The sequence below is a fragment of the Anomaloglossus baeobatrachus genome, chromosome 2, assembly GCF_048569485.1.
Source record: "Anomaloglossus baeobatrachus isolate aAnoBae1 chromosome 2, aAnoBae1.hap1, whole genome shotgun sequence".
NCBI classification, from domain to species: domain Eukaryota; kingdom Metazoa; phylum Chordata; class Amphibia; order Anura; family Aromobatidae; genus Anomaloglossus; species Anomaloglossus baeobatrachus.
This window is the reverse complement of record NC_134354.1, coordinates 523,880,973-523,897,459: the sequence shown is the minus strand read 5'-3', so window position 1 is coordinate 523,897,459 and position 16,487 is coordinate 523,880,973. Positions and strand designations below refer to the sequence as shown.

General features: G+C 42.9%; 1 protein-coding gene across 6 annotated transcripts in view; it reads left to right on the top strand.

The window, feature by feature from the left end:
* Window positions 1-16,487, top strand: part of MSI2 (musashi RNA binding protein 2) — a 934,763-nt gene that overhangs the window by 730,588 nt on the left and 187,688 nt on the right. The gene's annotated exons all lie outside the window — the stretch shown is intronic.

Below are 16,487 nucleotides of genomic sequence, written 5' to 3'. Positions count from 1 at the left end.
AAAAAAAAAGGATTTTAACGCCGCTTCGGTATCTGTAAACTCATGGAGTCCCGGTACCCCTTTGGCTTAGCTTTCTCTAAGGGCTGGGCTGATCCGATCTCGGTGGACCCTCACCCGGCTTCCGCCTGCCTGAAGGACCACTCCTGTCTTTTACTTGATGGATCCTCCTTCAAGGACCCGACAGGCAGACAAGTGGAGCAGCTCGATCACTCTGCCTCGAGGCCGCGGGTCCCTCTCTCTTTCCGTGTGGGTCGCACAGGCACCAGGACTACCAGTTTCCCTCAGACCCTCACAGATGTAACAGTTCACATTGCTGCGGCGGCAGAGTACCTCATGCAGGCCTCCCTCGGCGCTGCTACCTGCGCAGTTATTGCCGCCTCAAATACCATAGCCATTCGTAAGGCCCTCTGGTTCCGATAATGGAGAGCGGTCTCGGTCTCTAAGAAGCCTCTCACAGTACTCCTTTCCAGACCGATGGTTTGCCGATCATCTGGACAGGCTCTTTTTTTGTCTGACACCACGGGAGGAAAAGAGTACTTCCTTTTCCCAACTCTAGCCCAGGATGTTTTTTACTAGACACACATGGCCCGACCGTCTCAGCCCTCCTTGAGTCCACCTCGTCCTGGCAGTCTAGACAAAGCCAGAGGAGTCTCGTCGTCCTCCATCTGGGCCGCCGCCACAGACCACAAATGGGTGTGATACCTTGTGTCTTCCGGTTACCACATTGAATTCTGGACCCGATCCCTTGGTCAGTCTTTTCTCTCAAACTCCCCCCCCAAAGGCTCCAAAACACCACGAGGCCTTCTCCTCAGCAATCCACTCCCTCCAAACGGCGGGGGTGATGGTACCTGTTCCGGACGGCGATAGGTTCAAGGCCTTCTATTCCAACCTCTCGTGGTCCTCAAAAAAGGACGGGTCAGTTCGTCCCATCCTGGACCTCTAACACCTGAGCAAACATGTGCACGTAAGGAGATTCAGAATGGATTTCCTAGAGTCCATTATTACCTTTATGGTTCAAGGAGAATTCCTTGCCCCCCTAGCTATCAGGGACGCGTACCTGCACATACCCATCGCTCCAGCTCACCAAAAGTTCCTCCGCTTCGCGGTTCAGGACTTCTTTTTTTTTTTTTTTTTTTTTTCATTTGTGGCCCTACCCTCGGCTCTGCCACAGCACCAAGGGTCTTAACTAAGGTCATTGCGGCCGCCATGAGTGCCCTTCACGCCAGGAGAGTGGCTGTTCTGCCTTGCTTGGATGACCTCCTCATCAAGGGCTCAACCAGCGTGCAGATCTCTGTGGGCACCCTATCCCGCTTAGGGCGGCTTCTGACTCCAGTCAAATCATCCCCGGTCCCGTCAAAATCCGTTATCTCCCTGGCCATGTCCCTGGACACTCTTCGGGGCTTGATATTTTCCCCTCAAGACAAGGCGACTGCTCTACAACAAGCGGTACACTGCCCTCTACGTACTCCTCTCGCTCCATACGATTCAGTATGAGAGTGCTAGGTAGGATAGCGGTGGCTATAGAGGCAGTGCTGCTCGCTTAGCCACACCATTGCCCACTACAGCTTGCGCTTCTAGCTGCCTGGGACAAGAGCCCCTTTTCCTTGGACGAACTTTTCACCTGACACCTTCAGTCAGGTATGCACTTTGCTGGTGGCTTCAGTCCTCTTCCATATCGAGAAGGAGTTTTCCTCCCCCAAGTGGACTGGCTACTCCTGACCACGGACATCAGCCTCTTAGTCTGGGGAGAAGCGTACTGGCTCCACACTGCTTCGGGACGTTGGACACCCCAGGAGTCTTCCCTTCCCAGAAATCATCCTGAAAATCAGCGCGATCTTCTCGCGCTCAGGTGATTTCCCCCTTCTGCTAGCAGGTCGTTTGATTCGGGTCCAATTGGACAATGCAACAGCTGTGGCGTTGTTCAATCGGCAGGGAGGTACCAGCAGCAAGACAGCTTATCTCTAGGTCCTCAGGATCCTCACCTGGGCCGAATCGACGGGGGTCTGTGTTTTCAGCGTTACACATACTGGGAGTAAAGAACTGGGCGGTGGACCTTTTAAGTTGCCAAGGACTGGCTGCCGGAGAGTGGTTTTCTCCTCCCACAAGTGTTCCCACACATCTGCACTCACTGGAGTACACCAGACGTGGATCTAATGGCCTCAAGGTTGAAAGCAAAGGTACCCGCGTTCTTAGCCAGGTCACGTGATCCTTAGTCCCTTGGCGCAGATGCTCTAGTCTCCTGAAGTCGTTTCAGTCTGCCTTACATGTTTTTCGCCTCTGCCCCTGCTGCTGCGAGTAATCAGGAAGATCAAGGCAGGAGGAGTCCCAGTGATACTAATAACACCGGACTAGCCCAGGTGCGCCTGGTATGCTGAATTAGTACAATTGCTCATGGCGCCTCGTAAGCATCCCAGACCTGCTGACCCAAGGGCCCATTTCCCATCAGAACTCCAGAGCCCTGAAGCTGACGGCCTGGCCATTGAGACCTGGACTTTAACAAGAGCGAGATTCTCTCCGGCGGTCATCTCCACCATGTACAGTGCCCGAAAGCCGGCCTTCATCCCGTTTTTACCACCGTACATGAAAAACTTTCCTTTCCCAGGGCAGGGAATCTAATGTCCAACCTATGCCTCTGGTGATCCCTAGAATTCTTGATTTTTTTTTTTTGGCAGTCAGTTTGCAAAAGGGGTTGGCCCTCAGCTCCCTTAACAGGCAGGTTTCATCTCTCTCGATATTCTATCAATACCGCCTAGCTTGCAATCCGCAAGTCAAGACTGTCCTCAAGGGTGTTTCCCATCTAGTTTTGGACGGTATCCAGAGGTCCCCTTTTGAACCTGTTAAGGAATCTTCTCTTGCTCTTCTCTCCTGGAAAGTAACATTCTTAGTGGCAATTACGTCCATCAGACAAGTTTCGGAACTGGCAGCACTCTCTTGCCGCGAACCCTTTCTGATCTTTCATCAGAACAAGGTGGTTCTACACCCCCTTTTGGATTTTTTTCCGAAGGTTACTTCCCCGTTTCATATGAACGAGGACATTGTTCTGCCTTCCTTTTGTCCACACCCAGTCCTTGGGGTGGAAAGGCTTCTATATTCGCTAGACCTTGTGAGGGCTCTTGTCCCTTTAGGAGCATAGATTCCTTGTTCGTCATTCTTGAAAGGCCTAAGAAAGGAGAGGCAGCTTTATAGGCAACGCTGGCTCGCTGGATTCGCTGTGTGATCCAGGAGGTCTACCGCTTGCATCTCAAGCCCATTCCTAGTGGGCTGCGGACTCATTCCACGCGAGCAGTTGGCGCCTCTTGGGCCATTAGGCTTCAGGCTTCAGTAGAACAGAGGTGTAAGGCTGCGACCTGGTCTTGCCTGCATACTGTTTCAAAGCATTACTGAGTCCATACCCAGGCTTCGGCTGAGGCGAACCTAGGTAGGAAAATTCTGCAAACGATAGCCAGGAGCGCCTACTGAGATAGGTACTCCACTATCTGGGACTGGTTCCTAGTCCTTGGGTTGCGTTGTTCATTGTTTACCCACCCATGGACTGCTTTAGGACGTCCCATGGTCCTGTGTTCCCCAATGAGGCGTCAGAGAAAAATGGATTTTTGTGTACTCACCGAAAAATCGTTTTCTCTTAGCCATCATTGGGGGACACAGCACCCTCCCTTTTGCCCTGTTGGGCCTTAGCTTTTTTCTGTCTCAGTACTTTTTTGTTATGAGTATTCACTCATGTTTTTTTGTTACTTCTTCTCTTACTGCTTGTGTACTAAAACTGAAGTAGCCTGGCTGAGCCAGGGGGTGTATACTGCAGGGGAGGAGCTAACATCTTTGCATCTATTTAGTGTCCTCCTATGGATAAGCAGCATAATACCCATGGTCCTGTGTCCCCCAATGATGGCTAAGAGAAAACGATTTTACGGTGAGTACACAAAAATCCGTTTTTTTCCACCACATATGGGGTAACCCTGTACTCGGTAGAAATCATTCAAAAACAAGGAAAAAAATTAGGGTTAACCTCTTCACGACACATGACATACTGGGTATCTCATGGATCATGTGAGGTTAATCCCCGCCGCCTGTCATGGGCAGTCCGCGGCGATCCGCGCACATAGCTGATTTCAACAGCTGAAGTGTGCCTGCCAGGCGCAAGTGGAATCTCGTTCCACGCGCGCCTATTAACTCCTTACATCTTGCTGTTAAAATCTGACAGTGAGATGTATCAGCACGCCGCCGTAAGCATAACCTACCCAGCCCCGTCGGAAGTCACATGACTTCCGGTGGTTGCCATGGTAGCACAGGGTCATGTGATGACTCCTGTAGCTTTCATGAGTCACTTTCTCTCACTGCCGGCAGACTGCCGTTTGTGAGATGAAGGCAGCTATTCTCCAGATCTCAGCTGTGTAGCTGTGATCTTGAGAAATGGAAGAGCGATCGGACTGCTGATTGTTATAGTCCCCTAAGGAGGCTAGTAAAATAAAATAAAAAAAATAAATAAATTAAAAATATACACTGGGTGCACTGCAGACTTATTAGGCAAGTTGTATTTTAGCGGATTTTTTTTATTGATCAACCATGTTCTCAATCAACCCAAAAGACTAATAAATATCAAAGCTTAATGCTTTTGGAAGCTGGAGTGCGTTGTTTTTTTTTTTTTTTTTTTAGATTTGGCTATCTTAGGAGGATATCTGTTTGTGCAGGTAACTATTACTTTGCATAATTAGTATTCAACTTAATAAAAACCAAATATATTCCCATCTCACTTGTTTATTTTCACCAGGTAAACCAATATAACTGCCCAAAATTTAGAAATAAACATTTCTGACATGCAAAAACAAAACCCCATAAAATTAGTGACCACTATAGCCACCTTTCTTTATGATGACACTCAACAGCCTACCATCCATAGATTCTGTCAGTTGCTTGATCTTTTTATGATCAACATTGCGGGCAGCAGCCACCATAGCCTCCCAGACACTGTTCCATGAGGTGTACTGTTTTCCCTCCTTGTAGATCTCATATTTTATGAGGTACCACAGGTTGTCTATGGGGTTCAGATCAGGTGAACAAGGGGGCCATGTCATTATTATTTCATCTTTTAGACCTTTACTGGCCAGCCACGCTGTGGAGTAGTTGGATGCATGTGATGGAGCATTGTCCTGCATGAAAATCATGTTTTTCTTGAACAATACTGACTTCTTCCTGTACTACTGGTTGAAGAAGTTGTCTTCCAGAAAATGGCAGTAGGTCTGGGAGTTCAGCTTCACTCCATCCTGAACCCGAAAAGGTCCCACAAGTTCATCTTTGATGATACCAGCCCATACCAGTACCCCACCTCCACCTTGCTGGCATCTGAGTCGGAGTGGAGCTCTCTGCCCTTTACTCTCTGGCCCATCCATCTGGCCCATCAAGTGTCACTCGCATTTAATCAGTCCGTAAAACCTTTGAAAAATCAGTCTTAAGATATTTCGTGGCCCAGTATTGACGTTTTATCTTATGTTTCTTGTTCAAAGGTGGTCGTTTTTCAGCCTTCCTAACCTTGGCCATGTCCCTGAGTATGGCACACCTTGTGCTTTTTGATACTCCAGTAACGTTGCATCTCTGAAATATGGCCAAACTGGTGACAAATGGCATCTTGGCAGCTTCATGCTTGATTTTCCTCAATTCATGGGCAGTTATTTTGCACTTTTTTGCCCAACACAGTTCTTACGACCCTGTTGGCTATTTGCCATGAAACAATTGATTGTTCGGTGATCACGCTTCAAATGTTCGGCAATTTCAAGACTGCTGCATCCCTCTGCAAGACATGGACTTTTCAGAGCCCATCAAATCTCTCTTCTGACCCATTTTGCCAAAGGAAAGGAAGTTGCCTAATAAGTATGTACCCCTTATATAGGTTGTTGTCATTACACCACACCCCTCATATTTACTTAATTGGTAGTTGTCTCTCAAGCCTATACAGATTGGAGTAGGACAATATGTATAAAAATTATCATGTGATCAAAATACTCATTTGACTAATATGTCTGCACACAGTGTAAAAAAAAGTTAAAAGTTCAAATCACCCTCCATTTGGCCCATTGAAAATTTAAAAGGTTAAAAAAAATATACACATTTGGTATTGTTGTGTTAAGAAACGATTGATCTATCAAAATATAAAATCAGTTAAATGATCAGTAAACTGCATAGCAGCAAAAAATTCCAAACGTCAAAATTACATTTTTTGGGTGCCGCAAATTTGGCACAAAATGCAATAACAGGCCGTTAAAAGCATCAGCTCAAGACACAAAAAATAAGCCGTCAATGAGCCATAGATCCCGAGAAATGAGAACGCTATGGGTTTATGAAAGTGGCCCAAAAAGTGCGCTACTTTTTTGGACAAACTTGTGAATTTTTAATTAATCCCTTAGATACAGTCATATGAAAAAGTTTGGGCACCCCTATTAATGTTAACCTTTTTTCTTTATAACAATTTGGGTTTTTGCAACAGCTATTTCATTTTTATATATCTAATAACTGATGGACTGAGTAATATTTCTGGATTGAAATGAGGTTTATTGTACTAACAGAGAAATTGTGCAATCCGCATTTAAACAAAATTTGACCGGTGCAAAAGTATGGGCACCTCAACATAAAAGTGACATTAATATTTTGTAGTTCCCCCTTTTGCAAAAATAACAGCCTCTAGTCGCTTTCTGTAGCTTTTAATGAGTTCCTGGATCCTGGATGAAGGTATATTTGACCATTCCTGTTTACAAAACAATTCCAGTTCAGTTAAGTCTGATGGTCGCCGAGCATTTACAGCACGCTTCAAATCATCCCGCAGATGTTCAATGATATTCAGGTCTGGGGACTGGGATGGCCATTCCAGAACATTGTATTTGTTCCTCTGCATGAATGCCTGAGTAGATTTGGAGCGGTGTTTTGGATCATTGTCTTGCTGAAATATCCATCCCCTGCGTAACTTCAACTTCGTCACTGATTCTTGCACATTATTGTCAAGAATCTGCTGATACTGAGTTGAATCCATGCGACCCTCAACTTTAACATGATTCCCGATGCTGGCATTGGCCACACAGCCCCAAAGCATGATGGAACCTCCACCAAATTTAACTGTGGGTAGCAAGTGCTTTTCTTGGAATGCCGTGTTTTTTTGCCTCCATGCATAACGCCTTTTTGTATGACCAAACAACTCAATCTTTGTTTCATCGGTCCACAGGACCTTCTTCCAAAATGTAACTGGCTTGTCCAAATGTGCTTTTGCATACCTCAGGCGACTGTTTGTGGCGTGCTTTCAGAAATGGCTTCTTTCGCATCACTCTCCCATACAGCTTCTCCTTGTGCAACGTGCGCTGTATTGTTGACCGATGCACATTGACACCATCTGCAGCAAGATGATGCTGCAGGGCTTTTGAGGTGGTCTGTGGATTGTCCTTGACTGTTCTCACCATTCTTCTTCTCTGCCTTTCTGATATTTTTCTTGGCTTGACACTTCTGGGCTTAACAAGAACTGTACCTGTGTTCTTCCATTTCCTTACTATGTTCCTCACAGTGGAAACTGACAGTTTAAATCTCTGAGACAACTTTTTGTATCCTTCACCTGAACAACTATGTTGAATAATCTTTGTTTTCAGATCATTTGAGAGTTGTTTTGAGGAGCCCATGATGCCACTCTTCATAGGAGATTCAAATAGGAGAACAACTTGCAAGTGGCCACCTTAAATAGCTTTTCTCATGATTGGATACACCTGCGTATGAAGTTCAAAGCTCAATGAGGTTACAAAACCAATTTAGTGCTTTAGTAAGTTAATAAAATGTTGTTAGGAGTGTTCAAATCAAGAAATTGATAAGGGTGCCAATACTTTTGCACCGGTCAAATTTTGTTTAAATGCGGATTGCACATTTTCTGTTAGTACAATAAACCTCATTTCAATCCAGAAATATTACTCAGTCCATCAGTTATTAGATATATGAAATTGAAATAGCTGTTGCAAAAACCCAAATTGTTCTAAAGAAAAAAGGTTGACATTAATAGGGGCCAAACTTTTTCTTATGACTGTAAAAGTAAACCTATACATGTTTGGTGTCTACAAACTCGTACTGAGCTGACACAACACACTAACACATCAGTTTTATCATATAGTGAACATGGTGAATAAAATATCCCAAAAACTATTGTACGATCACACTTTTTTGTGCAGTTTTTCCACACTTGAATTTTTTTTGCTGTTTTCCAGTACACTATATGCTAAAACGCATGCTTTCATTTAAAAGTACAGCTTGGCCCGCTAAAAACAAGCCCTCAAATGGCAAGATTAACAGAAAAATAAAAAAGTTCACAGAAGGAGGAGAGGAAAAAGAAACAGAAAACTGCCCGGGGGTGAAGGGGTTATAGCAACATTTTTGTGGTTAAAAAAAAAAAAAAATATTTTTTCCTTTTACGGCTCAACGTTAATAAATTCTGTGAAGCACCACCATACCTCTAGATAAATATGTTGAGGGGTGTAGTTTACAAACTGGGGTTATATGTGGCGGGTTTCCACTATTGAGGCACATCAAATTGTATGATGCATTTTCACCTGTTAGCCTTGTGAAAAAGAAAAAAAATAAGGGTTAAAGCAATATTTTTGTGGGAGAAAGAAACATAAACATGTTAATTTTTCCTTTCATATTGCTTTAGTTCCTGTGAAGCATCTCAGTGGTTAATAAACTTGTTAAAGGGAACCTGTCATCAGGTTTTTCCCTTTTTGAGGTGCGACCAGCACCAGTGAGCCCTTATATATAGCATTCTAGAATACTGTATATAAGTGCCCAGGTCACTGTGTAGAATGTAACATTTTATTTTATTATACTCAATTAGGGGGCGTTCAGGTCCAATGGGTGTCGCTGCTCTCAGTCCATGCGCCTCCTACATCTTGTGCAATTGCTGTCCTCCTTCCCAGCTTCCTGTGGATGATGCATCCTACATCATCACACAGTCCTCCATTCCGTTCCTGCTCATGTGCACTTTGATCTGCCCTGCTGAGGGCAGAGCAAAGTACTGTAATGCGCATGTGCAAGGAAAGGTCGGAGACCCCCCATGCATGCACACCACAATACTTGATCTGCCCTCATCAGGGCAGCTCAAAGTGCACATTCGCAGGAGCGCAATGGATGCCTTTATGTGGATGATGTCATCCGCACAGGGCTGGGAAGGAGGACAGCACCTGCACATGATGGAGGAGGTGCCGGACCCGAGAGCAGCAATGCCAATTGGACCCGACCCCCCACCAAGTGAGTATAATAAAGGTCTTTTTTACATTGTATAGAGCAGCATGGGCACTTATATACAGCACTTTAGAATGCTATATATAGCATAAAGAAAAAACAATTATTTTTTTTTAGCTAGGACACAGAACCCCATATATAACTCTATGGGGACCTGAACATAAGTGCTATAAAAGGGTGGAAGTAAGGGCTAGGGGGCTGAAAAACAGGGTTTAAAGCAGGACAATTTATACTTACCGAATTTCCACTCTACTGTCATACTGCTTCCGGGTCCGCTCATTAAATCTTAGGAATATTCACTGCTTCCCCCGCAGACCCTTTGGGAAAGCGTCTGTGATTGGTTTAAGTCAGACTGCACCCCCACTTTCTGTGTCTGTCTGTAATATTTTTTTTTTTTTTTTAAATAAAGGATTTTCCTCTGTTTTGGGATTATTTCTTTTTACTTACACAATTAGTAATGAGGGGGTCTCATAGACCATTACCCATTAGTAATTCGGGGATTCTTGGCAGCTGTGATTTTTTTGGACAAATCACAGCTGTCATTAACCTTTTATATTACCTTGATTGCCACATCTCCAGGGAAATTGGGATGAGCCGAGTAAGCAATAGGATTGGAGCATCTCATGGATGCACCAATTCTGGGGCTGCAGTAGGCTGCTATTTTTAGGCTGGGGAGAACCCAATAACCATGTGCTTCCCCAGCCTGAGAATATCAGTCTCCAGCTGTCTGGGTCATCTTGACTGGATATCAAATTTGAGAGACACCATATGTTTTTAAAAAATTATTTCTTTCAGTAATTTAAAAAAAAAAAAAAGCCACCTTGGAAGCCTTTTATTTTGATACACAGCCAGGATAAAGCACACAGCTGGATTATGCAGCCTCCAGCTGTCTGCTTTATCTCTGCTGAGTATCAAAATATGGGAGATTCTACACCATTTTTTCCAATTATTTTTTACATTCCACTTCAGGGACCCAAACATCTAGAATGGGGGCATCCAATACTAATCACAGACGCCGGCACAAAGGGTAGGGGCGCATTCATCACTGCAACCAATCTCAGACACTGTCACAGAGGGAGGGCAGGGGATGCAGTGAATAAGATATATTGAGTGGACCTGATGGTATATATTTTATTGTGGTTGACCTTCAGAACTAAACACAATCTATATAGCTCATAAGTAGATATTTATCTAAATTTTACCACCATGTAGAAAATAAATATATCTAATATTTTGAATTAAACTGGCGATCAGAAATCAGTACCTCGTCTGCATTGCTAGTTAAAATTACAACTAAGCCATAAGAAATAATGTGTTTCTCAATGTAGTATAAACGGCAGTGAAGTGACGAGAGCAGCTTTGTAGACTGACTCTGGAGTATAGGACATCTGATGCGGGGAGTGAGGCACTGTGCACAGCCTGATCCTTGGCAATACGCAGCTAAGAGGCTTTTAAAAATGTTATAAGAGTTGTCTCACTATCAACACAGCTGGTGCGATGTAAAACCATTGCAATATTTCCATAAAATCATTCTGTAGATCACTCCCTGATGGTCTGTAATGAAAACAATAACCATTAAAAGCAGCTTTTCATGTTCAGGGAGAAAAACCCCTCTGTAGTGTGGGATATGAACATATAATTCCAAATACAGGGAAGCTGCTTTCCTGTGTGCAGTCAGTTTGTATGCCAGTCTCAGGATCCTGTGTTCATTTCCTACCCCACAATATTCAATTTTCTTTATTTTCTATATTTGTTTTTATTTTCTAGAAGTCACTCAATTTATGGTCATTTTGTAGTAACAAATAAAATCGGTATCCTTCAAAGCAATCAGGCTGGTTTCCAAAAATATTTGTATGAATGTGGCTCTAGTATTAATGATATTTAAAGATCCCAATTAAACTTTCCCTAACATTTTTTTTTTCCTTATACATTAATGGATATATTAAAAAAAAGGAATATAGTTTGACCATGTCTCCTCTTTCTATAAAGTTGTCTGTTTAGAGAAACAATTCAGGAATATATATTTATATAAGGCTGGAATCACACTTGCGTGTGACTCGCGTTAAGATCGCATCACATCGCACTGCCTGGCGGCTCTCCTGACAGGAGCATGTTGGCTGCATAGATATACATGAAACTGACACGGCCCTGTCAGGAGAGCCGCCGGCCAGTCTGAGTGATGCGATCCTCACATAAGTGTGACTCCAGCCTTATATAAACTCTGCCCTCCCTACACCAAATTTTCTATTACACTCTGCACTTCTTGATTGAAACAATTTTCATGGAGGATGGGAATGCACACATATATCCAATCATATTAATGGAAGTGTTTTAACACATGATATCCCCATAATGGATTATTTGACTCCGTGTGGTTTCCACATTTGTTTAACTCTGCACTTCTTGTATACATATAGTTTGCTTACTTCTCTGCAAAACAACCTCCTTTTTGCTCCCCAGATTACATCCTGCATTTTATTCTCTTTTGTACTATAAATGTAGTGATGCATCAATACAGCAACATATAACTTACTAGAGTCAGCACTATCTATGTCTGCTGGGATGATACTGTAATTATCTTCCCCACTATAGTTTTATAAATAAGATAAGTATACAGTCAGGGAAGCTGAAACTTGATGTCTAGAATTATAACTGTGTGACAGGTGGTGTGAAATCATCATTTGTATCTGTGATATGAGTTTCAGTGCTCCCCATAATACAATCAGCTCTGGTGATTGAAATGGTGATCCCACCTAATGCCATGTACATAAAGTACACCCTAACAAATTTGTCAATAAAGATGTCAGCTTGTTCATAAAAGGCTGAACAATGGTACAATATGATCTCCGTGATTTTTAAGGATAACATCAAGTTTTCTAGGCATAGAGTGATCAAGTTGATGACATATTGCAACATCAGTCTTTTTCCATTCTTCAAAAAAGACTTCAATTAGAACCAGGATGGAGAGTGATGCTCAACTTATCTCTTAAGAATTCCCCATAGGTTTTTCGGTTGTGTTTAGATCAGGAGACGTATTTAGTCACTGATTCACTTTTACCCTGTTCTTTGAAAATACAACAGAGGTTTCATTTGTATCATTGTCATGTTAGAAAAGTGCTCGTCCTCCAAGGGCACAAAGTGATAGTATTTATTTATTTTACTACCTTACTGTATTATTCAATTTATAAGATTCCTCAAGATTATAATACACACAACAAATTTAGAGAAAAATAAACATTTAAAAAAAAAAATCACAGGAGGCAGGGGCGATGATAGAGCAGGTCAATGGTGCGGGCGATGGGTGTCATACATACTGCGAGGTAGGAAACTTCCAGAAACTGTCAGGGGTGTGGGCTTCAAAGAAATGGTGCCCGAAGTCTGCATGTGTGCAGATTGAGCTATCAGCTCACTGACAAGCTGAGATCTCATTTGCGCACTCACCTCCTCCGGGCGCCATTTTCGTTAACTCCGCTGCTGGGAGATTAATGGGCCATAGGTGGCACATGCACAGATGAGATCTTGAGCCGAGAGTTCAATCTGCACATGTGTGTCGCCTCTGGGCGCCATTATTTGAACCCTGCACCGCCCTGCCTCACTGCTTGCAGCACATCAGCCCATAGCACCACAGCAGAGCACCCCGCAGGCCCGAACACATTACCCACAACCCCCAGAATTGCCCCTGCCTCCTGCTACCCCTCTGAAACACCTCCCGGTAAGGTGCATTCAGATTATAACATGCACCTCTCATTTTCCTCCCAAATTTTTGGGAGGAAAAGTGCGTTTTATAATCCGAAAAATAAGGTATATAGCACTATTAATTCCATTGGGGCTCATAATCTAAATTCCCTATCAATTTGTCTTTGGAGTATGGGAAGAAAATGGAGTATCTGATGGAAACCCTCAAAAACATGGAGAGAATATACACCTCCTAGAACAAGACTGCAGTTCTTACCTCTGAGCCGCCATGCTGCCCATGGTAGCATCTTTTTTTTCCGTTCAGAGTAGTACATCTTTGAATTCATGATACCAACATTGATATGTAGCTACCAGACACTAGAAGCACTCATGTAGCCCCATTTAGGAACACTGCCACCACAGTTGAAGATTGCAGTATATCGCCAATTTGTTCACTCCTTGCCTAGAACACTTGGTGCTGTCCTTAAAAATAATGAAAGTCCTACAAAATACTAGATGAACGATAGTTCATTTTTGGATCAACTAGTAGGAGTAAAACTGAAGATGTTCTTAAGAGTTTTTTTAATGTTTCTTTTTTGTTATTGGCTAAATATTGTATGAAATTCATTTTTTTTTTTAAATTTTGAAAATTCTTGTTTTCTGTGAGATACTGATTAAAAATTTACTTTTCAGTGGGTGTGTACTAACTTATGCTGAGCACTGTACGTGTATATATAAATTGGAATTGCAACACAGGATCGATAAACATAATAATAAATAAAGATGTAAACAACATTTTCCAAAATTATTTATTGCATATGAGCACTACTACCCTAGGCGTGCTCTTATTGAGGTTTTTAATGATCGTCGAAGGAATGTTTTGAGACATTGAAAGCATTTGGGCACGCAAATCATCAAGATCTGATACTTGCAGCTTCCTTTTAGAATTGTCGATCAGTGCAGGTTATGGTAGTCCATTTACGCCAGGCAAGGCTGCTCACAATGGCCAGACCAACATGTTTCAAACGGGCGTCCTCTGATGCACACAAATATCAATTCTATTCCAAGTTCTGGCAGCATGTAAAAACTTACAGTAATGTAACCAATTTGTATTAAAATGTCACACAACTTATGGTAAATATTTAAAATTCTACATTAACTCATTGATAGATATTTTTTGCAACTAGCTGATGCTAACTACACTATAACACTCATTGAAATGGCCGAAAATAACCTAGCACTGATCTCTGCAAGCCTGTGGATATGTAATAATGTACTATCATCAAAAAAACCCTTTCAAGGGAATCTGTCAGCAGGTTTTTGCTATCTCCTCTGAGAGCTGCATGATGTAGGCAAAGAGATCCTGCATCCAACAATGTATCACTTAGGTTATTGGCTGCAGCCATTCTGACACAATCAGAATTTTTAGATTTAGCCATTTAGCAGAGCTGGGAGAGCTATCCCACCTACACCAAGCTCACTATAGAGATTGTACATTGACAGTAAAGCGGGCTTTACACGCAACGACATCGCTAATAAGATGTCGTTGGGGGTCACGGAATTCGTGACGCACATCCGGCCTCGTTAGCAACGTCGTTGCGTGTGAAACGCAGGAACGACCGTTAACGATCAAAAATACTCACCATATCGTTGATCGTTGACACGTCGTTCTAATTCCAATTATGGTTGCTGTTGCAGGACGCAGGTTGTTCGTCGTTCCTGTGGCAGCACACATCACTGTGTGTGACACCGAAGGAACGAAGAACATCACCGTACCTGCGGCCGCCCGCAATGAGGAAGGAAGGAGGTGGGCGGGATGTTCGGCCCGCTCATCTTCGCCCCTCCGCTTCTATTGGGCGGCCGCTTAGTGACGCCGAACGAACCGCCCCCTTAGAAAGGAGGCGGTTCGCCGGCCACAGCGACGTCGCTAGGCAGGTAAGTCCGTGTGACGAGTGTTAGTGATGTTGTGTGCCACGGGCAGCGATTTGCACGTGACGCACAACCGACGGGGGCGGGTGCTTTCACCAGCGACGTCGCTTGCGATGTCGCTGTGTGTAAAGCCCGCTTAAGGTGTCCGTCAAAGGAGCGGCTTGCTGGACTGCCGTGCATGTGACATTTTAGTGCGAGCAATAATGTGTCCTACTGCTTAAACAAATATCAAATAAAAAACAGGTTGGACCATCACAAGGCTGGCATCACTGAATTCTCAGTGTTAACCCTTGCAGCATGTCATCTTCAGCTTACAAAGCAAAAACCTGCTGACAGATTCTATTGAACTCTGTCTACAAGTTGTATGACCTCTTTAATGTTTTAATAGTTTAATCACATAGATGCATCTTATTTTTTCTGTTCTTTTTGTTTTCATAACAAACAAATATGTTGCGTGTGCTTCACCTGTGCCTTGCTAAATATTTATCTGCATTGTATTTCTTGGAAAAAGAGAATTCTTACAAATTTATTCAAGCCGCGTTTCTTCACACACATTATATTTCATGCACTAAAATTCGTAATAAGCAGAAAACAGATTTCACCTAAACAGCCATCTAATCTGTGCATTCATTAAGAACATCAAGCTTGTCATCTAAATACTGCACATAGACTCATTTTTGACTGGTGGAGCGCTATTGTTTCATGCGTTGCGATGTCATCACTCTGTAATACTTTGTTTTAATTAAGAATCTTATTTTCAATAAACTCTAGTGATATTCTGCCAAAAACTCCCTGAGCAGGCTATGTAATACTACACTTTACAAGGTCACAGCTTCTTGATATATTTAGTTTGCTAAACAAAACACAGTGAAGAGAAGTGGATGCTGTAGAATTGTGCTGACATGGAAATCAGCCATACTTGCTGCTGAATAAGCATTGAAAATGGCTGTGTAGTGTACATACATTCATATTTACATATTTTCATTCAACATTTACCCGATCATCATATGTTTTTGCATCTGCTGCTTTTTTCGCATTTTGGGCTCATGATCATGGCTGTGTTTTGTCCGGACCCATAATAGAGCTAAATAATTGTGGTAAGTTCTGTGAGAGGTATTCTAAAATTGAAGCATTGCTTTTAGGAAAGAATATCTGTTTATATAACACCTGAAGGAGTAATTTCAGCTCTGTACTGAAGCCCTAACAGTTCAGAACTGGGTCCCAGCAGGCACTGGAACGATAAAGAGTTAACCACTCAGAATGTCACAATGCTGAACACTTAACTGGGACACCAACCAGAGTGGATTTCTTTTTCTTTCACCTTTAAATGGCAAAATTGCCTGCTGTTATCCTTAGAACATCAATTCAAAGGTTAATTGCACTCAATTTATTGCTCGTTAGCCCAAACACACCTACAGGTCTGCTCTGCTACTGATAGATTGCAAAGTTCTGAGGAGATGATATTGTCTAACCCCCTTCAGTCTCATTAAATAAAATATCTGGCAATTACATAGAATCCAGGTACATAGCGTTTGTGTTGCCAGGCCGGAGGTGATCCAATTTAAAATGTTATAATATTATTCAGTTGAGAGGACAAACGCAAACATCTACTGGACGGAGCCTTAAATTAA